At 44.6% G+C, this 25,834-nt stretch overlaps 1 protein-coding gene across 11 annotated transcripts in view; it reads left to right on the forward strand.

Moving 5' to 3' along the window:
- The window catches only part of PDE1C (phosphodiesterase 1C), a 1,636,609-nt gene that overhangs the window by 1,146,329 nt on the left and 464,446 nt on the right, over window positions 1-25,834 (forward strand). The window lies entirely within an intron of this gene.

The following is a 25,834-nucleotide window of genomic DNA, read 5'->3' on the forward strand; positions in this document are numbered from 1 at the left end:
TTTTGAATTTTTATTTTAAAGTATTCAGTCTAGTGAATAAAATATGTACAGTAACTGTTCAGAATGTGAAAATAAAAGCTGTTAAGTGAACAAGATAAATATTTGTAACATTGTTAGCAAATGTATGGCATCCTAGCACCCTAATGCTGTTTCTAAGCACTATGCTAAACCTTAGTTAAAGCATTAAATAGCAAACCTTGCCTTGCCAGTATCATAGAATGGATCACACAGCATAACTTTGAGTAGCCGGCTGAAGCTATTCCTTATCAGAGCTTTGGCACAGAAGCAGTATGTGTTTGAGAGGTGAAGGCCAGCTTCTGAATGGCTTCTGGAACCAACTATGCGACAAAGAGGCGGGAGCTCAGATATCTGGCATGCCCTTAGTGAATATTCTTCCACAAAGACTTCTAATCAGTAGTGATTCATGTTTTTTTTATACCATACCACTGATTTTATTTAATGTTTTCAAAATTAAACACGTTTTGTAGACACTAAGGGGCTGATTACGAGTCCGGCGGTCCGGGGACCACCGTGCCGTTGGAGACGGGAACACCACCGCCTAGTAGGAGGTCTGACCTTCCAATTACGAACATGAAGGTCGGATAACCTCAAGACAGCCGCCACCATGAGGATCCCAGATCCTATGGTGGTGGAGAAGGTGGGGGGGGGGGGGGATTGGAGGTGGTTCTAATGCCGGGACCGCCGGGACAATTTGGAGTTGGATTTCTGCCGACCTTTTCATGCTGGGGACTCCGCCATTAAAAGGTCGGCAGAAAGGCACAGAAGCGGCTTTAGCCATTGGACATTGGGGCTGGGGGCACATATTGTGCCCCTCTATGCCATCACATTGCCTTCGGGCTTACTCTGGGAGCCGAAGCATGCCACCCCCTCAATACAGCCACTTGCACACTGCCGGCCCGGTGTCATAATGTGGCAGTCGGGATGCTTCCGGCTTGGCGGAGTTCTTCCGACCTCCGCAACGACAGTCCGTCAGTCAGACCGCCAAACTTGTGATCAGCCCCTAAGTCAGACTAAACTAACATGGCGCAAAATGTATCAGCTCAATCCACATGTTGACATTAAACCTCCATCTTTGTAAACAATAAGCTTACACTGCAAGGGGCCATATTGTAATAGCTGCAACCTTTAACATAACCAAAAAACATAGCCTACAAAGTTGTCGGCCATGATGATGATATGAGCATTTTTTCATGTGCCTAAGAACTTCATACATTCTATTAAAGAATAAGGAAAGTTAATAGCAAGCATGGAGTGAAAGCAGACTAACAGAGCTAGCACTATCATAGTGGTATGTATGTATGTGTGCATGTATATGGTGTTTCTAAAGCATGAACTTAGCTAAAAGACAGTGGAGCGCAGTGCATGGCCAAAGACAAGCATAAAGTCAATGAATAATAGGAGAGGAAGCTGGCTTGTGGACAGTTAATGTATTATGATATAGTATTCTTTAAAGACAAGAGTCTTCAACTTGTTCCTAAATTGGAGCAGCATTGGGGCGGTCTCAATCTATACAGGGATGTTGTTCCAGATTCTGGGTGCATAGATGGAAAAGGTGCTGTCTTGACTTTTATTTTTATACTTTAGTTTATAGTCTTATGTTGTCCCGGCCACCAAAGATCATGAGCCTGTGTCATGAACGCCAAAGATTGTGAGCCTGTCTGCAAGATAAGCAGTGGTGGTGGTCGTAATGGCTTTTTAAATGATCTAGCTGATTTTGAAAATACTGGATGTGGAGGATGCCCATAAGTGGTGCCTGCCAATTTGGAATCTGGGAGGCCATAGAGCAGGACATTACCACCATCCAGATGCGTTGAGTATGAATTTTTGAACAGCAATTCTGAAGTTGCGTTCTTGAAGGAACTGTTTCACTTTATATCTAAGTGAAAGTTGCTGTTCTGGGTGATACAAGCAACTTGGAATCTGATGAAAGATTGGGTTCAAAGCTGTGAAGGCTCATGTCATTGAGCCAGGTTTGTTCTTTATCTAATCTGGGTGATATGCAAGTAGAGTTTCAGGCGTTCGTTGCCTGAAGCAGTCAAGACTTCCAAGTAGATTTACTTAGCATCAGCATCTTGGTGAATCTTGATGCTGTTATCTGTCAGTAGATGACCAAGAGGTTCCTTGTAAAATGTTGAAGATGATAGGAGATAGCATGAAACCATGGATGACTCTGCAGGATCTATTGTGACCTAGAGGTGTCCATGCGAAAGGTTGGAAAGGTAGGAGGAGAACCAGTGAAGGACGTTGCCGGTGAATCCCATTTGAAACTCCAGGGTGCATAAGAAGATGTAGTGGTTGATTGTGTTGAAGGCAGAAGAGAGGGCCAGTCGTTTCGGACCCAGGGTGCGAGGTAGTGGTCTTTGCCCTGCAGCGTGATTTGAATCCAGAATAGTAGTCATGCATGAGGCTGTTAGCACTGATGTGATCTTGGAGTTGAACATAGATTGCTTTTTCTTCGGTTTTTTTATTACATTTTATTGAGTTTTACAGGTGTAACAATGCTAGTACCTGTCAAGCCAGGAGTTATTGTTAAACATGTATTTCCCAACATATTAACCAGGAACCAGTTGACAACTTGCACAGTCTAACACCCCACATGTTTCCTCTCCGACCCGGGGCAAGTAGTATTCTTCTTTCTGTCCCTACATTTTAGTCTCTGGGCTTGGTCTTCTGCTCTTGCCACTGGGCATCCTTCATCAGCTCCTTTAAGTCTTTAGTGTGCTGCATATTCTTTAGTTGTCCCGTGATCTGCTATCTGCCTCCAATGGTGACCTTAACTAGATCTCCTTCGTGTCCCATTTGTTCCATATTTTCCCACCTGTCGTCCACTTCACTTCCTATTTTGTATAATAGTGTTCTATTGTAGTATACACTGGGTAATAATTTGAGTTGGAACAGGTGGAAATGCGCCTGTATTGCCACTTTCCGGGGCATCTCTCCAGTCATCGGCATCAATATTTCTGACATCTGTCTGCCATCGCTCCCTCAGTTTAACCAAGTCTCCCTGTGTATTTGTCATGAGAGTGCTGTATGTTAATGAAATGGCCTTGGTGGTCATATGTCTGTCCAACAATTGCCTTTCCAGGGGGGAGTCACCCTGGGGTGATTTGGGCTAGTAGCACAAATGGTGCAGCCACAGATAGTTCAACAGCTGTTTGGATGCCATATCATATTCCTTCCTCTGGTGGTTGAAAGGCACTATGCCATTCATGTCTCATATATCCCCTAGGATAGATAGTCTGATCAGGTTCCATTCCCTGAACTGCAGGATTGTGTTAGTAGGGCCCAGTTGGGTTCTCAGCCACAGTGGAGTCTTTGGCATCAACCTGCTTTACCATCCCATTTCCCTCAATAGTCTATGCAAGATAGTGAGCACTGTAACAGTCGCCGGTGGTGTGTATGAAGCCACTCAGCCTTCATAAAGTGCATGGAGGTAACCCTTCTCGCACAAGGTCAGTCGGTCCAGTCGGAATGCCGGGTCCTCTGGTGGTACATAAGCCCACTCTTTTACTATGATAACCTGAGCCACCTCATAATATTTTGGGACATATGGGAGTGCTAAGCCCCCGCAAAGCATTAGAGTGTCGAGAGTGCTATTTGTTGTGGGCCGTCCATCCATAGCAGAGATCTCAGTAACCTATTTAGAGTCTTGAACAAGGTGGGTGGTATAAGGTATGAACTGTTCTGTAGTATTTATGTTAATCTTGATAGCGCAATCATTTTGAACATTGCTGCCCGTCCCATCAATGAGAACAGTAGGGCTCACCAATGTTTTATTTCTGTCTCTAGCTTGTTGGGTAGGGGCAGGGCACTAGGTTGTCTTTGTGGTGTGTTTTCAAGTTAGTGGATATCCACGATCCCAGGTATTGGAAGTGGTTGTCCACACTCTTTAGGTTCATGGGGAGAGATGGTGCTGGTACCCAGCCACCCATCCGGAACAGCAGAGACTTGTCCCACTTAATACTTAATCCAGAGTATTCCCTGTATATTTTAAATGTCACGCTCAACCTTGCTAGGGAAAGGTCTTGCTCTGCAAGATACAGCAGGATGTCATCCACATTTAGCAAGATATGCTCTTCCCTTGTGAGCTCCCATCTCCACCTCCAAATATGGGCATCAACTCTTACCCACTGTGCCATTCCCTCCTTCACCAGCGTGAATAGCATCGGCGGCACAGGTCATCCCTGCCTAGTTCCACCCCATATCTGGAACTTTTGCGATGTGACTCCATTTACTTCAACGCATGCTCTGGAGTTTGTATATAGCAGATGTAACATTTCAAAAGTTTGGGATTGATACCCATTTTTCGGAGAACCTCCCAAAAGAAAGGGTCATTCCAGGGGCTCTCTTGGGTCCCTCACCTCTGCCATATTGTTGTAGAGGCCTCGTAAATCGAGCTTCTTGGAAATATGGGGCATGAAGCTATTTTGGTCTGGGTTTATCAAGTCTCAAGAAATACTTTGTTTCGGCCATAGTCCATAAAGTTGCACAATAAAACAAATTAAAATACAATTCATTAGCATCATAGCTGTGCAGTTCATTGTTCTTAGTGGTCTTCCACACAAGGAGATACTGCATATCAGCTCACGATACAAAACAAGGAACACAAACCATAGACAAAAACCTAATGGTGCCCGCCATGCATAATGGAAGGGTTAGTGCATGTTCTTGGGCCTGTGATTTAACTGCGCTATGGTGTCCATTGTTTACTCTTCTTCAACTCTATTTCAGTTGATGGCTAAGAGATCAAAGATGCAATGTATACATTTAAGCTCATATAAGCACAACAGGTATCAAAGACAATAGTATAAAGTGCAAAACTTGAGTCTATACACAAAAACAGGTCAGTAAGTTAATCAATATCAAGTCTAATATCACACTAACCAGTCGGTTCACTAGAACCTTTGCTAGAATTTTGGTATCTGAGTTAAGGAATAGGAGGGGCCGGTATGAGTTCCAGTGCTCTCTGGGTTTCCCCGCCTTGGGTATGTGTACTATCATTGCCATGTCCAGATCTCTAGGAAGTATTTCTTTCTGGTGGGCCACAGTACACATGTGGTAAAGTGGTCAATCAATCAATCAATCAATCAATCAATCAAGGACATTTATAGAGCGCACTACCTACCCATAGGGTCTCAAGGCGCTGGGGGGAGGGGGGTGCCGTTACTGCTCGAACAGCCAGGTCTTCAGCTTCTTCCTGAAGGAGAGGTGGTCTTGGGTCAGGCGCAGGTCGGTCGGGAGGGAGTTCCAGGTCTTGGCGGCCAGGTAGGAGAAGGACCTTCCTCCTGTTGTCGCTCTTCGGATGCGGGGGACGGCGGCGAGGGCGTGGTTGGCTGAGCGGAGGTGGCGTTTGGGAGCGTAGAAGTTGATTCGGTTGTTGAGGTAGCTCGGGCCTTGGTCGTGTAGGGCTTTGTGTGCATGGGTGAGGAGGCGGAAGGTGATTCTTTTTTTGACGGGGAGCCAATGCAGGTCTCTGAGATGTCCGGAGATGTGGCTGGTTCGCGGGATGTCGAGGATGAGTCTGGCTGAGGCGTTCTGGATCCGCTGGAGTCTCTTCTGGAGCTTGGCGGTGGTGCCGGCGTAGAGGGCGTTGCCGTAGTCCAGTCGACTGGTGACGAGGGCCTGGGTGACGGTCTTCCTGGTCTCGGTGGGGATCCACCAGAAGATCTTCCGTAGCATGCGTAGGATGTTGAAGCACGCAGAGGAGACGGTGTTGACTTGCCTGGTCATGGAGAGAGAGGAGTCCAGGATGAAGCCCAGGTTGCGTGCGTGGTCTGTCGGTTTGGGTGCGGTGCCCAGGGCGGGGGGCCACCAGGAGTCGTCCCAGGCGGAGGGTGAAGAGCCTAGGATGAGGACCTCCGTCTTGTCTGAGTTCAGTTTCAGGCGGCTGGTCGTCATCCACTCGGCTACCTCTTTCATTCCTTCGTGCAGATTGGCTCTGGCGGCGGCGGGGTCGTTGGTACTTTCGCTCTCTCCATTCTTTTAAGGAATTCCTACAGGAGCCCGTTTGGGCCCGGAGTTTTCCCTGATTGCAATTGCATTACGGCCAATTTTACTGCCTCCTGTGTGAGGTCATCCTCTATTCCCTATGTCCTTCTAGCTGTCTGCGGGGGCAGTCATGGACAAACGTCTGTAGGTACTGTCAGGCTGCTGTGATTTTGTAGTGTAGAAGTCCTGCAAATATTCCACCAATTTGTCAGCTATGGCCTTGTGTGGGTGTTCCATCCGTTAATATCATGGAGATATAGTTCCTCTCTCGTTCCTTGGCGCTGAACCATCCTAAGATCTTGCCTGCTTCATCACTTACATCGTAGTTGCATTTTTGTTGTGCTACATGATTTTGCTTTACTGTCTCAGTGAGCATTGCACAATACTTCTCCTGCTTCATTCTGATGCAGGCTTTTTGTGCCTCTAATAGTTGTAGTGGATAGTTTCTCTCTAATTCTAAAATTTCCCTCTCTTTTTCATTGCATTGTGCCTCCATGTTGCACTTGTCTTCCAACTCCCCTGATATTATCTATCCTTGGATTTTGGTCTTCTAAGCTTCCCATATGCCTCTCTTACCACTGTAGTACTGTCTTCGAGGTAGTGTTTGGAGGCCTCCCACAGGTGGTCTACCTCCTTTTGGTCAGCAAATCGCCAAGCTGCCATTCTCCTCTCCCCCTTGGTTTCTGGGTTTCTAGACAGGGTCTTGGAGGTGAGTGATCAGAGATTCCCCGTGCTATGGATTCCACCTCTGTGAACCTAAGGAGTGTTACCTGTGGTGTGAAGAAGTTGTCAATGCGGGAGTGAGTACCATGCACCCCTTAATACTGAACACTGTGGGCCATTCAGTGTTCTCCACTTGTCCCGTCTGCCTAGGAATGTTACTTTCTGGTCCAGGGCTGGATTGCCAGTCTATTTGTGGTGCGATCCATCGCCTTGTCTAGTGCCATATTGAACTCCACTCCCAATGTGGTTAAGGCTTGGTAAATTCCGTGATCAGGTTACCTATTGTATCAAGTGTATCTAACTGTAACCCTGGTAGGACATACACATTTATCAGTGCTACCGTTTCCCCCTCCCATTCTCCCGGAGTTGCTGGGCACTGGCCCTGTTTGTCAATCCATGTTCTGGTGACATGGAAAATCGCTTTCCTGATCAGGATCACTACCCACCTGGAGCCCGTGGTGTAGCCTGTGTGGCTCACCACCACATATTTCCCTCTGGTCAGTGCTTTAAATCTGGTGTCTTTCATGTGTGTTTCTGGAGGAAGACAATGTCCACTGCCTGTCTGTTCAGTGCTTTCATCATTAGACCCCTCTAGATTTTGCCGCCCAATTCTTTGATTTGATATTCCATGTCAGTAGTTTTAATGCATGGGTCGGCATGTTTGTTGGCTTGGGTCCCCTTCCCCCCTCAGTCCACCCGCTGAGTCTTGCTTTCCTTCCTCAAGTTCTGTGCATTGTGCCATGTGTGTTAGCCTATTAATCAGTTCCCAACTCTTCTCCACCCTATCTTACTGTTCCGTGATCTTCAAACTGACCACCTCTGTAATTCATAGTATGTCCATCACCCCAACGTGTTGCACTTTTGCCACATTAGTGTCTATCTCCATTTGAATACTTGTTCTTCTTGTGCATGACCCCAAATCCCATGATCTCATCTGCTGTCATTGAAATGGCCCAGGGTGGTGAAAGTGCCTCTTCTCATTCCTCTGGCTGAAAGTCCTCATCAGTTTTTTTTTCTGAGTTTGATATAGTGCAATCTTGACCCGATGGTATCGGGTATCGGAGCGCTTTACATGAGCACCAGTTACGTTATACAAGGACACTTTCATTTTTGTTAGGCACAGGGAGATTAAGTGATTTGCAATGTCTCTAGATGACAAGGGTGCTGAAAGCTTTGGCTTGCAGTTGTCTGTTGTAATTTGGATGTGAAAGTTCACATAGCTTTTCAAAAAGATGTTTAGATGGGTGTTAGCATCACACATGGAGTTGATAGGGTGAGAGATAAGTCCAAGCATTAGGTTGTGTATCAAGACGTCTTTGAAGAATCTAAAGGTCTGGTATTCTGTTTTTGTTGACCTTGATTTGCTGGTAGGATGACGAGCGGGGTTATAAGGATAGCAAAGTTGTTGCCCCATTCCAGGTGTATTGGTGGTTTGCTTGGAATTTTGGTTATGTTGAGAAGTCAAGGTTGAGAATGTGACCTTTGGAGTGTGTGGTGGTGTGAAATGCTGTACTAGATTGCATGTATCAATAAGGGTTGAGGGGGTGTCTTGTTGTTTTTTGAGATTGTGTTGTCTGGGAGTTGAAGTAACCCAAGCTGGTATCATGGGCATGTCAGATAGACGAGTTGGTTAAGAGATCTGAAATCTCACCAGTGAAGTCCTTGTGCTGCTTAGGAGGCCTTTAGATGGGATGGAAAGTAGTGGTCTCATTTGCAAGGAGTGGGAAATGGCATGCCAGCAGCTCTATCGAGTTTGAGTGATACTTGCTTGCCTTGAGTCCAGGACCAGGATGAATTATGGATGACAGCAAAGGCGCTTCCCTTTTATGTGCATGGCCCTCAAGATGGATGCAGTAGCATGTGAGAAGAAGGATGTCTGAAACGTGCATAGGTGTGGGGATAAACCTAATTTCTGTGGTGAAGAGTGTGTACAACCCATGATAGGGGATCAGATCTGTGATGTCTGTTGCTTGTAGTATTGCAGAGTGAGCATAAACATAAGTTAGAATGTGTGTTCTGTAAATTAGGGTTGTGTGATAGTTAGTGGAATGTGCACAATGTTGGATCTAATTGTTCTGTGAATGCTGTGTGAGTGTACTGGGTTGCGTTAATCTGAGTCTGATTGTGAGGATTGTCAGTGTGGGGTGCTGGGTGATGACTGCGATTTTATCTTTCCATGTATGTTTGACTGGAACAGGGATCCTAACCCAAGGTCCTATCTCTCCCTAGCAGCCCCAAACTGGCAATCCTCTTGTCTGTGTCCGCTATTTGCTGGGATTCCAGTGAGATTGGATGCCATGACAAGTTAATTGAAATAGAGAGAAAGCAGAAAGTGAAGTCTCCTCCTGTGCAGATGGATGATGGGTGATCCAGTAATGTAACTTAGTGGCACATGGATGATATGAGATTTCAGTGATGTCACTTCATGTGCAGAAAGATGATGGGACATGAAGTCCTCTTGCATGGCTTCTTCTTTTAAAGATGGGTTACCAGAAACCAGTGATGTTACTTCCTGTGCAGATGGATGAACGGAAAGTGAGTAGTGAAGTTAGGGATGGCATTCTTGCATTTAAGTAATAAGCATAGTCTAATGTTAGGAGGATGTCATTTATAACATGACATGTAAAGGCATGCATGACTAATGCTTTATGTTCTCTATGAAAAAATGATTCTGAGAAACATTATGTACAATTGACATGCAAGGGTTATCAGTGTGGTTTTATGCTGTGCAATGACTGTAAAAATGTTTAAAACTATTGATTTGAAACATACAATGATATGCTCTGGCTTGTGAAGAACTGTTCAGTTTGTTGTCATTTAATATTATTTTATTCCGGAATTAGAGCTATTTCGAATTTTCTGTAGTGGTTGAACATGTAATTGGCAAGTGTCAACAGGATGATCCAAATGTGATGTCTCTAGTATATTCAGGTAGGAAAAAGCCAGATCTTCAGGAACCTTCTGAGTTCCAGTAGCTCTTATCCTTACCTGAAGTGAGTTTCTCAATTCAGCAGCATAGATGAAAAAATGCCATCCAAGGTGTCTTCTTGTTTTGTGCTATGATTATATGTGGTACTAATCTGAAATGCAATGTCCTTTCTGACAATATCTCTTCACCTTTTTCCAAAGGAAGATTTTTCCCTTTCAGCTTATTGTCTTGTGTGTTATGCATAGTATTTTGGGTGTAGACCTTCTGGCAACAAAAAGCTACTGGAGACCATTTAAAACAGGACAGATGGGATTCCGTAGGTTTACATTTAAGAGTTGCCTTGCCAGTGCATTCGGGATTCTTTGGAGTCATCTCATACTTGAGATAGATAATCCATGCTTCTGGCAATTAGCATAAGCCAGAGTGATGTAGTTGCCTAGAACTTCTTTTGTAATGGAAGGCGAATGAAAATACATATGCAACCAGTCTGCTTGGTATTGAAATATACTTTGTCAGTTTTACATGTGTTGAGTTTAAAGGAATTTATTATCATCCAATTATCAATGCCTTTCAAGCAGTCATGAGCAGTGAGACATATATATTTATATTAAAAGCGAAAAAGAATCTTAAAGGGAACCCCATAATGTTAGGAAATGCCAAGACTGCAAAGATGATGAGTAACAGTCTTAAAGGACCTAGGTTTCATCAGCGTATGTGTAGACAAATCTTGATAGAGGTGTAAAGTTGAGCCTCTGTAGACCAGTGAATCTTTATCCCGAGCAGCTCTCAAGAGACTTCGATGGAAAAAAAATATACCCAGGCCAGAACATCAGGGGTGAGATCAGTGTGAACCTGATAGGCGTTGCTCACTCTGGGAACCCGGTTAAGTTCGATCAGTTGATCATCAGGAGCTGTTTCCAGAGTACAGAACAGGCCCAAAACATAGTCCTGCAGCTCCGAGGCAGTCACAGATTCTGGAACACCTCGAATGAGAACATTGTTTGAATGGGATCTATTTTCATTATCGTTGATTCTGTCTTGCAACATTTCATACCGCTGGTCAAGCTCATGGAACTCAGTACTGAGAACATTTGATTCGTGTTTCACGTCTACCATCGCAGTCTCTAGATATTCCACCCTATGATCAATCTTTTACAGGATTTGGTCAAGGTTAGTAACTGCAGTGTGAAACTCCTTCTTAATCTCACCTAAGTTTTTGTCAAAATTGTCCACCATTTCACATAAATCAGGCTTGGTGGCCAAAGATGCCCCATTGGTCACAGACGTTTGGGAAGGAGTCTGCATCACCATTGCCACAGAGTCAAAAACACTGGGCTTGGAAGAATGTTGAAAAAGGTCCGTAATGCTCAGGCCTTTGGGTAGCTTCTCTTTCTTAGCAGGCTTCAGGATGTATGCTTATCAGCAACATAAACTCCTGGAATAAGGGGGGGGGGGAGGGGATCCTCGTGGGGGTCAAGCGCAAGTTGTTATAGTGGAGTAAAAAGAGGCAGAGGAATGTCCAGCGACCACTCAAGACATTGGTATGGTCGAGGTAACATCACAGCAAAAGAAAACATGCGCCATTTTATCCCCATCCATAGGAAGTCCCATCCTGCAAATTGCACTCCAGTCCATCAGAGCATATGTAAAATAGTACAGCCAATCAAAGTTCAAAATGGCTATAAACCCTTAAGCGATGCCATGGGCCTCAGGCAAGAAATCCCCACCCCCCGTCCTCGAGTTTCAGTATTTAAAGCACCATCTGTAACCCCAGGGCCAGCTCATAGCAACCTCAGGGAAAATCGCACACTCACTCTAGAGGGACCACAATACAGGAAAATGCCAGACAGTTGCTGAAGGGGGGCCCCTCAACCGGAATTCACTCGGTCCATTATGGACTATGCGGGCATGAAGCAAACAGAATTCCAGGGCCGGTATTCAAGCAAAAAGTAGCCAGATAATGGAGGGAGTGTTCATCAAATTTAGGCTGGGGCACAAACATCTTCATGCACTTGAAGCGAGAGCTGGGTGGGGCTCCCTTGGGTTGCCGGGTCGGGCTGAGCATTGGAAACAGCTCTGCTCTCAGAGAATGAGGAAGGGAGCCGCATGATCAATGTGCATAGGTGTTGACACGTTGAGCGAGATCAGAAAAGGTGGCCCTGGGCACCCCTGCACTCACCGGGAGTACTTAGAAGTTGAAGATAGGGAGGGGGGTCCATTGCATGTGGCACCACCGGGCCTGAGGTAAAGCAGCAAATCTCTGAATCTGTGCATTGAAGACAGTCTTCAATCACCGCAGCTGGTGGGAATAGGTTCCCCCTCATGATACGTTCATCGGGATCTGCTTTACACGATATGATGGGCAATGTGGCCAGAAGGGCTGTCACACCATAGGAGCTTGGTGAGGATCCATATACAAGGGTCCTCGACATAGCCACCTCCCCACCCCCATCTGGTGCCATTTTTGATGTCGTGGAAGTTTCTAGAGATCTCTCTTTGAAGTGCTTGGAATTTCCTGACTCCCCTGCTCCACCTCCAAGCTGGCTGCAGAGGTGACAAGCCCTTTATGTAATGGCAGAGCACAGTCTATTCAGGTGCAAGTAGGGCTGTGCTGAGCTCCGTCCCCCACCCTGCCAGCAGTTGGCCCATTCAGGCACAACTATTCCCTATATTGTGTGACTGTCTGGAAGGAATTCAAAAAATGCCAGCTGCCAACTGCAATAAAGCCATGTGATCTAGGAGAGGCAGCAGGTACCAAATGGCAGACGGCAGGAAAACGGCAACTTTTGAAAAGTGCCATTTTCAAAATTGTAATTTAGAATCCGGCTTTACCATTAAAGAGGATTTTTAATTAAAATTGTGCCCATATCAAGCATTAAATGCTGATCTTCCCCAAATCAAACATAGCACTTATTAAATGTAATAAGGTAACATATGGGACAAGAAGGCCTCACAGAAGTAAATGTAGGAGTTTTCACTACCAGGACATGTAAAACATAAAAATACATGTCCAACCTTTTAATTCCAATGCACCTTGTCCGATGGGCTGCCCAGAGCTTACATTAGGGGTGGCATATATAATAAAAGAGTAGTTTAAGGCATGGCAAAGGGCTTATATCGCCAACTTGATTTGCCATTTTAAAGCTGCATTCAGGCTGCAGTGGCAGACCTGGGCTACCAAAGAGGGTGGCACAAAATGTGAAGCAGGCCCAGTAGCATTTAATTTAGATGCCTTGGATATATAGTAGACCACTCCAAAGGGGACTTATAAGTAAATTAAATATGCCAATCAGGTGTAAACCAATTGAACCACATTAAGAGGAGTGAGCACAAGCACTTTAGCACTGGTTAGCAGTGGTAAAGTGCAGAGTCCTAGGGCCAACAAAATGGAATTTCAGCAGAAAAATGGAGGGAAACAGGCAAAATATTTGAGGGAAGACTACCCTAACACTGACATGTCTAAAATGATTGAATACAGATTAATAGGATTTTATCAGGAGCGTGTGCTGAATTCAGTTGCTGGGAGTGAGGCGTATGATATGGTTATTATCATACATAACAGGTGTGAGTATTTTAGATTTGTTGTATTGAAGCAAACATGAGAAGAAAGAGTGCAATAAGGGATGTGTGGGACTTTGTTTTCCTTTTATTTTTCCTGAAGTTTGTGTAAGACGTTGAGTTATTAGTTGAGAGGAGTGAGACCCCTACTCAAATAATAAACACAATCCTTGTCAGGGTGAACGGCAAAAGTTGCTAAATAAATCTGTGCTTAAGTTCCTGGCAACTTGACACAAAAGCAGTCAGGCTTAACTTAAAAGCAATGTATTTATACAGTACTCAAACAGTAATAAAGTGAAAACACAACAAAAGTAAAAACCACACCAACTTAGATAAAATAGAGTACATTTTAAAAATCTAATAAGTAGAACCGGAGTAATGAATTTGTAAAGCTTCCAGTACAAATAGCACCAAGAAGCACGAGTGATGGTTAATGGGTTGTGCTTGACCATGTCGTAGTCAAAGTTCAATGCCGATCATGATGGAGGATGGGTCGGATACAGGGACCAGGTACGTCCTGGTAGAGAGTTTACCTTATACATTCATGTCCAATTCCACGCAAGAATCCTCACTCTGAGCTTCATGTTGTGAGGTGCCTTGAGGAGGTTGATGTCAGCACGAAGAGCAGGTCCCCGTTGGAACTTGATGTTGGCGGGAGACACACGTGGCTATTGAGTACGTGAAGAGCTGCCTGCTGTCAGAGCTTTATGTTGGCGGGAGACGTTGGTGGCCAATTCTGATGCGAAGTGCATAGAGCATCTGAATTTTCACCTGGAGTTCATTTCTTGCAGTTTTGAAGTAGGAGGAGCACACTCTAAACCTGGCTATGGATCCAGGCCCTGGGAAGGCACCTCTTGGGAGTCGGGAATCAGTCCGGCTGAGGCCAGCAACATGGTTCGAACATGTCTAGTTGGAGCAGGTCAGCTGGGCCTCTGGAAGCATGTTGTGTCCCTGCAGCTTAAAAAGATCAGCCAACTGTCCCTTGGAGTCATTGGGTAAACAGGTCTAGTCTTCCTTCTTCAGTCAACAGGGCAGACTTTCTTCTGAATCTTGCACATATCCAGAGGTGTTTTTAGGTTCTGAGGGTGGCACTGTTATACCCAGTGCCAGGCGGTGTGAGGGGTTCACTCCCTGGCCTACCCCCAAACTTATTCTGGCTAGTTCTTCCTTTTTCCCTGGGTTTGGCTCCAATCTTTCTAGGGGGCAAATGCGAAGGCATGCTTGATGTCAGGATCCTATGTGTCTGCTGTAAGCAGGTTCCTTTAAAATGTGATTTGGGCATGGTGCAACTCCTCCCCAGCCATTTTCTCAGGACGACCCACTCCTTCTATGCCCAGGCCCCTTTTATCCCTGTCTGGAAGGAATACACATCACACCACAGAAGAACCATTAAACGTTATGTGACCATGGACACTGGCGGAAAGGCTCATTTGTTTTGGTCAGAAAAATGCAAACTTTCTAAAGTATCCTTTTCAAAATAGTGACTTACATTCCAACTTGGCCATTAAAGAGGATTTTAAAGTAAAATTCAAATGAGTGGAAAAAGTATTTATTGTTTCCAACCTGAATTTATCACTTGTTAAGTGTACTAAGGTAACCCTGTATTAGTCCATGGTAGAGATAGCCTTGCTACACTGAAAAACAGGTTTAGGAGTTTTTCACTGTCAGGACATTTAAAGTTTGAATACACCTCATACTTTTTTAAAAACCATGGACTCTGCCCTATGAGCCTTTAGGGCCTTATGGGTGACTTATTAGTATTAAAAAGAAAGGTGCACACCTACAAAAAGGTTTATTTTGGCAGGTCGCAATGGCAGTCTAAACTGCACTACAGACTGCAGTGGCAAATCTGAGACATGCTTTTTACAGTGCTACTGCAGTGGGTGGTGCAAGGAGTGCTGCAGCCCACTTTTAGCATTTAATTTATAGGCCCTCCTTATATTTTGTACCATATACTAGGGACGCATAAGTAAATTAAATGTACTCATAAGGTGTATACTAGTTTCATCATGTTTAAAAGGGAGAGTACAAGCAATTTACCACTGGTTAGCAGGAGTAAAGAGAAGTATGCAGAGTCCTAAAAGCCAACTAAAATGTATTCAGCAAAGAAAGTCAAAAACCATTAGTGACCCTGCAGAAAGGGCGACATCCAACAGTTAGGGTGTGGCTGGTAAACTCTGAAAGCTCAAATTGATGTTAGTCAAGGGTATGAATCATCTTTCTATATAAATGCTAGAATGGGTAAGGATGTAGGCAGATTGACATACGTTGTTGATGAAGGATGCAAAGTTGTAGAGCAGTAATATATGTGCACTGACATGATAGGCAAGATAGAGTGACTGGGTGGAGATGGTAAAGGGGACTTGGGTGGTTTTCCACGTGTAGGGGTTTAGTTTATGATTCAGAGGTTGTTGAAGCATGGGTCAATATCCTTTTCAATGTTGCAGTTAGAAGAACATTGGTATGTCATGCAGTAGTGGGTTGGGAGCTCTTGTTTGGATGAGGAGGTGGGAGTTACTATTAGAGATGGAGGTAGAACAATTGGTGAATGGGAGAGGTAAGAGTAATGGAGTGGAGTGCAAGTTGTTGGTAGGTTGTATATAAAGTTGAAGGGAGGAAAGAGACATGTATTGGTGCCATTGTGGATCCATGAGGTGGGTTGAGGGTAGTGAAAGGAGAATGGAAAGGGAGAGTAGGGAGGAACATAGTAGGAAACTGGCATGCAGGTATAGGATGTTCTTGACCACGTGGGGTAAGACTGGTTATCACTCATAAAGGTCGAGGAAGTATAGATAGGTGTAAGGATTGAAGCAGGGTGGGATGAACAGATGGATTGTTTCAATTGAAGAAATAATGTTAAGTGGGCGACTTGAGATGTCAGTAAATATAGGGGTATTAAGTATGGGGTCAGTAGTGGAAGGAGCAGTGATGTAATGGTTAGAAGATTTGGATGAATAAGAAAGAGGAGTGTGATTCAGTTAGCAAAGTGTTACATGAATTTGTGAGTTTAGTTGACAGGTATTTTGTAACATGGTTTGGAGTTTGGGAGGAGTGAGTGGGCAAGGACAAGTGCTAACTGTGTGTCCTATTGAGGGTGCATGTTCTTTAAAGTTGTGGGTACTGATTAAATACTGGGTATTAAGTTAGTGCATTTAGTGCACCCGGTTGCAAGGCAGGGAATCAAAGCAAATAGTGGAAGGATTGGATGAAAGTGATTGATTTCAGATGGAATGTTTAGAGGATGGGAGTTTCTGTAGAGTTGACATGGGTTTTCTATGGGAAGAGGTAGTTAACTGCAGTGATCTTGCTGTTAGCTCAGTTCAGAAGAAGAACAAGTACAGTGCAGCAGTAGTAGCAGCTTATATATTTGTCTCAAAGTGCAATTGAAGTGCTTTAGTGGTGAGGTCACTGTACCTTGGAGTGGTGCTTCTTGATACAGAGAGAGGGCAGTGATGGGAGTGATACAGTTAGTTTTGCCCAGGACCTGGGTTAGCTCACTATCTACAATAGACAGGATAGCACACTAGTGGGCCTGTTACTTGTACCAAGGAATTGAGATAGCACATGGAAATGAAAAGGGCAGAATGCCGCAGTAGTGTTCCTTTTAGCTGTACACAGGAGCAGAGTTGAATCAATGTATGGAAAGGACAGGATGCCACAGTGGTGGTCATTTTGCAACAACCAAGACAGGATACTACAGTGGTGGTCTGGTTAGTGCTATCCAGGAGAAGAGCGGTTGTACCACAGGGAACGGTAATGTCACTACAGTAGTACCTTTGTATAATTATGCAGTGTAGTGATAGGCACTGTAGCAGACTTGGATAGTGTTTGTAGGTTAAGGATTATTCTGATGGTGTGACAGTGAGAATATGAGCTTGGCAGTTTACCTGACAGATGGCAAATAATTGTTCTTGATCAGGGTTAATGACCCAAGGCTCTTCTTAGGCCTTAACTGGTACAAACAAGAAAGCCACCCCTGAAGACACTCTTAGCCTCTTTGCCCTATGTCTAGATACCCAGGCTAGACGAGAAGGGGTCAGAAATAGGATGGAATATCTCCTATAAAGGTCATAGGTTATTGTAGGTGCCAAGTTGTATGGTTCCATATTTAGACATTGTCGTGTCTGTCGCCCGCATAACACCCGTAAGGATCCTGACCCATTAACTATGGCTCTGCTTAATTGCAGGTCACTGCCTTGTCATGCTACGGAGGTCCACTCCGTCCTTGAGGACCACAGTCTTGATGTCTTATTCCTGACGGAAACGTGGCTGACTTTAGGTTCCGATCCCGACATCATCAACGCGCTCCCCCCAGGATACCTCATGTTCCATCTTGATAGGCCGGATGGGAGAGGGGGTGGAGTGGCCATTGTCTATAGAGACACACTCTTATGCAAAGCGGTAGACTGTGGCATTAACAACGCTGAAAGTTGTCAGTTTACCCTTTGCATCTCCTCCACTGTCTCTATCTCTGGTCTCCTTGTTTATCGGCCTCCCGCTACGTTAGGGAACTTTGTAGATTCTTTCATGGAGGCCGTTATCCCCTTGGCTGCTGCTTCGTCCAACTTTGTCATTCTTGGGGATTTCAACTTCCATTTTGACGACCCCAATGACGTAGTAGCAAGGGATTTTTTAAGTTCGCTCAGGGCATTGGACCTACATCTAGTTAATATGGGAGCCACTCATATTAGAGGTCATCAGCTTGATGCGGTTTTTGCCAATTCTGCGAACCTATTGGCTCTCCAGACGCTGGCTCTCCCTTGGACTGATCATCATCTTATTCCGTTTAGCTGGTCGCAGGAAAACCGGAGTGACTCCACACCTAGACAACATATTGTGGAACGACTCTGGTCGAAGCTCCCGGTGGACAGTTGGGCGGAAGAACTGGCTAAAACCTGTCCTCATCTGGTAGATGACCCCAACATTGCTGATCAGCTCTTGGGCGAATGGCTGACTAATTCTCTGGACCTTCTGATCCCGAATAAAAGGAGACTCGTCAGGGAGAGAAGAACTGGCTCAGCCCCCTGGTATACCCCTGAACTTAAGTGCATCAGAACCTCTTGTAAAAGGCTTGAGCGTGCTTGGAGGCGAGAGCAGACGGAAGAAAGCCGGGCCAATTACAAAAGGGAGCTGAGGAAATATAAAAGCGCACTGAAGGACGCTAAAAAGATTTTCTTTAGTAACAGGATCGAGAGAGCAAGCAATTCTTCTGGAGAATCGTTTAAAATCTTTAAGGAACTCCTGAAAGCCCCAGTTCCTCCAGTACGGCATGATAACCCCAAAGAAAAATGTGAGGAACTGGCTAGTTTCTTCCATTCTAAAATAGAGAAAATCCTATTTTCCTTACCCACTATTCCTCATTGTCATGAACCGGTTACTAGCCGCACATGTCACTCGATTGAGCTAGCATCTTTTGGCCCCTTCTCGGAGGAGGAGGTGACAAAAGCCCTGTTGGAGATGAAGAGTGGCTCCCCGAGTGACCCTGTTCCCATAAAACACCTCAAACTCGTGGCTAACACCTTGTCCACTCCTCTTACTGATCTCCTGAACCTCTCACTCGCTCAGGGCACAGTGCCCCAGAGATGGAAAAAGGCTGTGGTGAAAGCCCTATTGAAAAAACCAGGACTGGATCCATCCAATTTGACCAACTTCAGGCCTATTTCACTTCTGCCTGGTTTTTCTAAAATTGCAGAAAAGTTGGTCAACCGTCAGCTCTCTTACCATCTTGAGTCTAACCACCTGCTAGGAGACTCCCAGACTGGTTTCCGCCCTGGCCATGGAACAGACACTGCCCTGCTGGCAGTAGTGGAGGAGGCAAGGAGCACTCTGGATACAGGAGGGTCAGTGGCAGTGATCCTCTTGGACTTGAGTGCTGCCTTTGACACCGTGAGTCATCAGGTGCTCCTCCAACGTCTGTCAGAGGTAGGTGTCTCAGGGACGGCCCTGAAATGGTTGGAATCTTTTCTTTCTGACCGTTTCTACCAAGTCTGGGAAGGGTCAGAGCAATCTGCCCTTATCCCTCTTCAATGTGGAGTCCCGCAGGGCTCATCATTGAGCCCTACCTTATTTAATATATATATGACTCCACTTGAAAGAGTGGTCGCCCCCTCGGGGGTGAAGATCATCAGCTATGCTGATGATACTCAGCTGGTGGTGGGCCTCACTCAGCTGGCGGAACATCCTGAGGTGTTACACGACTGCCTTGCCGATGTTTTTCGATGGATGTCTATCTCCGCTCTCAAGCTTAATGGAGGTAAAACCGAGCTGATGCTCCTGGGCAACTCCAGCCCCTCCATTATTGCTAGCTGCTGGCCCCGGTCTCTTGGCGACCCACCATCCCCCAAGAAGGAGATCAAGTCCTTGGGAGTATGGTTGGAAGAAGACCTGTCCTTCAGGACTCATGCCAGGAAGACTGCAGGGGTCTGCTTTGGCTTACTGAGATCAGCCCGAAAGGTGCTACCTCTGCTTCCTGATCCAGCAAGGAAGCTATTGATACGTGGCCTGATTCTATCGAGGCTCGATTATGGGAATGCGTTGTTTCTCGGTGCTCCTGAAGCGACCTTCAAAATCCTCCAACAGGTGCAAAATGCAGCTGCGAGAGTCCTTATGGATGTTTCCAGGAGGCAGTCTGCTGCCCCGGCCCTCAAAGCGCTTCACTGGCTCCCCGTGAAAGAGCGGGTGAGATTTAAAGCGCTATGTACAGCCCACAAAATTCTACATGGCAAAGGCCCCCCCATCCTTGCTAATATGGCCCGTTCTTACAAACCTCCACGTCTGCTTCGTTCGGACCAAAAATACCTCTTGCAGTCAGCGAGAGTAAGAAGAGCTCGTTCTGGGGGCAGGCGCTTCTCTGTGCAAGTGGCCTCCCTCTGGAACTCTCTCCCCCTCAAGATTCGCTCAGAACCTAAGATCCTATCTTTTAGGAAACTTCTTAAGACTCATTTGTTTCCTTAGCAGTGATTAGCTGTGTCTTCCTTCTGATCTTTTTGCGCCGGGATGCCCCTGGGTAAGCTGAGCGCATTATAAATTTCATATTATTATTATTATTATGCTTCCTACTTCAAAAACTTTTATTTCATGAACTTGTAGTTTATCCAAGGAGCAATGGCTTTTAAGTAAGTGGAAATGGAGTCCAGTGAAATTGAATGCCATAGATATCCAAACAATATACAAAGGAAGAGGGAGATCTAAGGGATGACAATATTCAAAATATAGACAACAGAATGAGTGACAATATAACATCAATTTGGGTAAAGCAAACACTTTCCATACACGTCGAATGATGCTGAGGTGAAGGGAAGTCTGTTTAGCCATTTATTATTAACTTATTAATGTAGTACTGCTGCCTAGGGGAAGCTGATTCCATGGTTATGGAGCCACCAAATAAAAGTGGTTCCTATCTACATGCAAACATAGATGTAGGAACATAAAGAACACAATTGGGAGGAGGAAATAAGGTTACATTTCCAATTTTATGAGCAAATATTTTGCAGTGCTAAGCAGAATCATTTAGAATAATAGTAGCAAATAGCTTTGGACCAGATATTGGTGACGTCAGGGATCCAGAGAAGGGTTATGATCATACCAGAAATGGGGCACCTTTCTTAAAACCAGAGGTTTAGTCGGTCTTCAAACACATGTTGGATTTGTATGAGATGTAGATGGCATTCCAGTAGGCTAACACAAATTTATTGGTATAACCAGGCAGTATGTTGACAAGTGAGAAGAAGACTAACATTTTCAGCTTCTTGGGATAGGATTAGAGCTTGCGTTTCTGTGTAAAAAGTGGATAAATATCATCGTTCAGCAGCCATCTTGGACTGGGCTTGTCACAATCCAACCCAAATACACTGCTATGAGCTGCACCTCCCTACACTGAATACAACATTAACAGGGGGCCTGCATCAAAGCCCCGCTTTTTCCAAGAGCAGTCTTCACAACAGAGTCAATTGAAGTTTACTTGACACTACCCACGATAAATCTTAGGACCTTCATTGAGAAGCTATGAAGTTTGCCTACCTCTACTCCAATAAGAGCAACTATGATGCGGGCCTCCCCAGCGCACCCCACCCTTGCTCTACCCTCCTTCTTGAAGCATCAGGGTCCAAACGTCTTCTCCATCACCCTCTTCCTCAACCTATCTACCACTGCGACAAAGAATCTCAAACAGAAAATGATTAAACAGTTCCCTGAATTGCTCATCACTGATACCTATTACAGTGCTTCAAAATGCCTAAAGGGAACACACTACCCAACCTGTGAAATGGAGCATAATCCTAACAAAATACCTTCACATAACTAAAACCACTAACATCCCTTATGGCCGCAAGCTAACATTCTCTAACTCACCCAAGTTCAAAGGTAATACTACCAAAGCCATCTTTAGAAATGGAACTATCATGATATAAGCCAATGATGCCAACCTACGCTCTTTTGAAGCCACATTTCCAATACTAACAAACACCATAACAGTGGCGCAAATCTCCTACCTCCAAAGCCACTCTCCCCCACAGGACACTATGCAAAATGAAACACGAATGAATCACACCACAACTCTACTCCCTCCCTCACTACTCAACCTACCCTCAGTGAAACACACATGACTCACACCACAAACTCTACTCCCCCTCACCCCATCCGGTACCGAACCTGCTGTACCTGGTAGCTCACTGGTCCACACCACTACCCTTGTGCACACAATTGGGTCTACTCGCCTACCAACACAATCACAAGCCCAGCTCAGAAACCAGCTCAACTCAGAACATCACCACTAATCCCACCCCCAACCCATCAACTCCTCCACCTATCACCCCCCTTAGTAAATCACATCCTACTCCCCTTCCCCCAGACCTCTTGGGATGTTGAACAAGTTGCCCGTGCTCCCAGCTCCAACTAACTACCTGCCGTGCTCACCAATATGCTGACAACCTCATTTCAAAGGGGCCTACACTACTCACCCACCAGACCTGTCACTAACAACAAATAACTAAGTTGCATTCCTAATCGCACTCCCATCGACATCTTGAATTCCACTCCCCCAACACACACTCTGACCCTGGACCGCCGTGCCCCATACAATCTAAAGAATAACATCTGCTCCCCTTCCTGAAGAAATCAAAAGTCCATGGCCAAGCAAAAGGAGCTACAAAATTGCATGGAAACAAAACTAGAGAAAGTGTTACAAAGTATGTATAATATTATAAGAAGCCTAAACAGGTATGTGACTCATGCCAACCACCCTTTCCCCTTACAGGAAGCAGTAGACAACTCTTAAGATGAACAAGAACACAGCCATACAGCTGGACCACAAGGCCTCTCAACTGCAAAGCTCAGAGGCCTAAAAGAATGAGTGCAAAATTATCTCTGAGCAAGGCGACGGAACTAGCTAAATCTTACAGCCTGACTCCAGATAGAATCACCCCCTGCTCTAAAATCCAGGTGATCACAGGACTAGGGAAAAACCCCACACAAACAGGAATGACTGGCCCAACAACACACCTCCTAAATATACCCCTGATTTCCTCCCCTCAAGCTCTTAAGATTTTTATAGAGACCAAATGCATGCTCAAAAACTGGAGATCTGCAACCAAGCAAGAACTAGCAGAAGCCATCCTGAACCATAATATTGATATCGCATTCATCACGGAAACATGGCTAAATGAATCCTCATACATGATCATGGACACGCTAGTCCCATTGGGGTATTTTCATTCATCAAGAGAAACAGGAAGGACCGCCACAGTGGAGGCATTGCCATTATCCACAAGAACAACTCCAATGTGGGTGAAACAAACTACTTCACCAACAACACATTTGAATATCTCAGCACCACCATAAGGATGAAAGACACCATAACAATGAACTGTCACCTACTCTAACACCCACCAGGTAACAAACTCTGCTTTGGTGAACACCTATCAGATCTGATAACAAACTGCTCACTCTAATATGCAAAAAAAAATCATCCTAGGTGAACTCAACCTGCGCAGGAATGATAATAGCAATACTCTAATCCAATTCTTAAACAGCCTCTTACTTAGTAAGAACCTCTCCCATCATTGCAAAGATAAAACCCACAACAAAGCCTTGACCTTGGATACTATCATAGCTCGTGAAAAATTACTAACTATCGACAACCTCCTCCCTGTTGACTGGCCGGATCACATCATTTTGTTTCACATCAACAGTTTCCCCACCAACTTGTTCGCAAAAACACTTCAATGTGTGAGAAACTTTAGGCAAGTTCCCCTTGAGGACTATGAAGAAAGAATGCTTTCACTACTACCCTCCTCATCAACAACCAAACTTATCACCCGCTACAACTCAACAATGTCCTCCGTCCTGGACCAATTTGCCCCTCTAAAACTGAAAAGGGTCAGAAAGACACCCTTGAGATCCTGGTTCTATAAAGACCTCAACTTAGAAAGAAGACCGTTTAGAGTGGCAAAAAACTCTGGAAAACAAAAACATCCTCAGCCCACCTGGACCAGCCCAGGAGGGAATGAAGAAAATACATGAAATTAAAAGCCACCTTCTTCTGCATGCTCTAAACAAGACAAAAAAAGCCCCAAAGCTCTTTAACATCATCTAAAAAATCCTCAGATCTCCAAAGAATGATGTGACAAATTCGTCAAAGTTTTCAGTGAAAAAAACCCAACACTTGATCTCCTCCCTACATGATCACAACCAGCCTTCCAACAAGAACCCTCCTCCCATAGCCAGCCTAGCAGCAACCACTCCACGGGACAACAACAGGTGCAACCAAATCCAAGGGCCACATAGAACCCCTAAAAGATGGAAGGTATTCACCCACTCTCGGAGGCGGACCCATCTACTTTGTTGGCTGCGTCCAAACTATCCTCTCCCTTTTCAAACCCCCTTCAGGCCTCCCTGGCAAAAACAAACTCAACAACGCCCAAACTCCCCTCTGGACCTAGATCATAAGCAGCTCCCTGCCTAACACTGAATTATCTTAAATATGCCACGCAAGTGCTGGTGCTGTCCAGATTGGACTACTGGTGCCTTCTCAATTGGGACAAAGATCCTTTTGCGCCTTAGTACATACTCAGAACCCCTCATTTAGTTGCTGCTGAACATTCCACCATGTGGTTAACAATTTGAGGTGTGATAGTATTGAAAGTGCCAAACCGCCATAAGCCTTTGAAACGCTCATGAAAGTGATAGTTTACATGAAAAGAATGATTTTGATAGTTTAGTGCTTGGTTATGAGTTGAAACAGTTGATTGAAATTCATGTCCTTGAGTAGGGTTTATTCCCTCCAAACTTTTGCAGTTTAAAAAACAAGAGGCCTGATTCACACAGGTAAACTTATACTTTTATGTAATTTTACTATTGTTTTGGTATTCACAAACTATGAGTTTAATTTTACTGATAGTAATTTCTATGCTTTTTTTGCGACTCCGCAGTTGCGGGCGGAAAACTCGCAACAAAAAAAATAGGATAGGCCTAACTTGTTATGTACAGATATATTCATTACTACAAATCTATATATTTCTTTCAGTTCCATGGGGGAGAGGGGAAAACATTTCCTGCAATGTGTATGAAGATATAAATACCACTGAGCAAAATGGTTGAATTTATTGCTGACAAAGGCTAAGGCTGAAACGTGTCCTGATTGACTTTTGTTGCAGCCGTTGGATTAAATTTACCTAATCGCATTGAGCGCCAAGTTGTTCCTTTTTGCAACAAGGAAGAGAAGTGTTATTATTATTATATATATATATTTATAATAACACTTCTCTTCCTTGTTGCAAAAAGGAATGACTCAGCACTCAATGCGATTAGGTAAATTTAATCCAACGGCTGCAACAACGGTCAATCAGGACACGTTTCAGCCATATATATATATGCTCATAAATATTAGCTAGACAAACAGATTATTTGAGGAGAGCTGGTTCAGAATATCACTGGTGTTGTAGGGTGATCTGTATAGGAGGTGCGCTCCACATAAACCTGGGAATTACTCAGAGTTCTCTGCTTCTTTTTTGCATTATATATTCACTGGAAAAACCAAATGTTACAGGGATTTTATAGTTAGGAAATGGAATGTTAGTGATGCCACTGGCCATGTCATAAGTGGTGTAATATATGAGGTCATAAGCAGTTAAGCAGTGCATAAAGGGGCGCAAGTTATAGTTTGCCCAGGTAACTGTAACCACGGAATTTCACTGGTTTTGTGCTAGTGAAATCTGAGCCTAACTATAACATCCCAGTAACCTTTGTTTCTTTTCAGTGAATTTCTTTGTTTTTAAAATTATATTTCCTAATTATAATGTCCCTGTAACCTTTGGGTTTTTTCCAGTGAATTCCTACAGTTTTTTAAATTCTATTTCCTAACTATAATGTCCTTGTAACATTTTTTTTCCGTAAATTTCAACAGCTTTTAAAATTTTATTTTCTATCTGTAACCTGCAACTTTTGAGAGTGGGTGTGTGAGTGGCAGTATAGGTAGGTGAGTGTGTGTGTGAGTGGCTGTATGAGTCTGTGAGTGGGTATGTGAGTGACTGTATGGGTATGTACATGGTTGTGTAGGTGGGCGTAGGAGTACCTGTGGATCAGTGAGTGGGTGTGTGTCTGACTGGGTCTTCTAAGTGG

The sequence above is a fragment of the Triturus cristatus genome, chromosome 5_2 (genome assembly GCF_964204655.1).
Source record: "Triturus cristatus chromosome 5_2, aTriCri1.1, whole genome shotgun sequence".
Taxonomy (NCBI): Eukaryota; Metazoa; Chordata; class Amphibia; order Caudata; family Salamandridae; genus Triturus; species Triturus cristatus.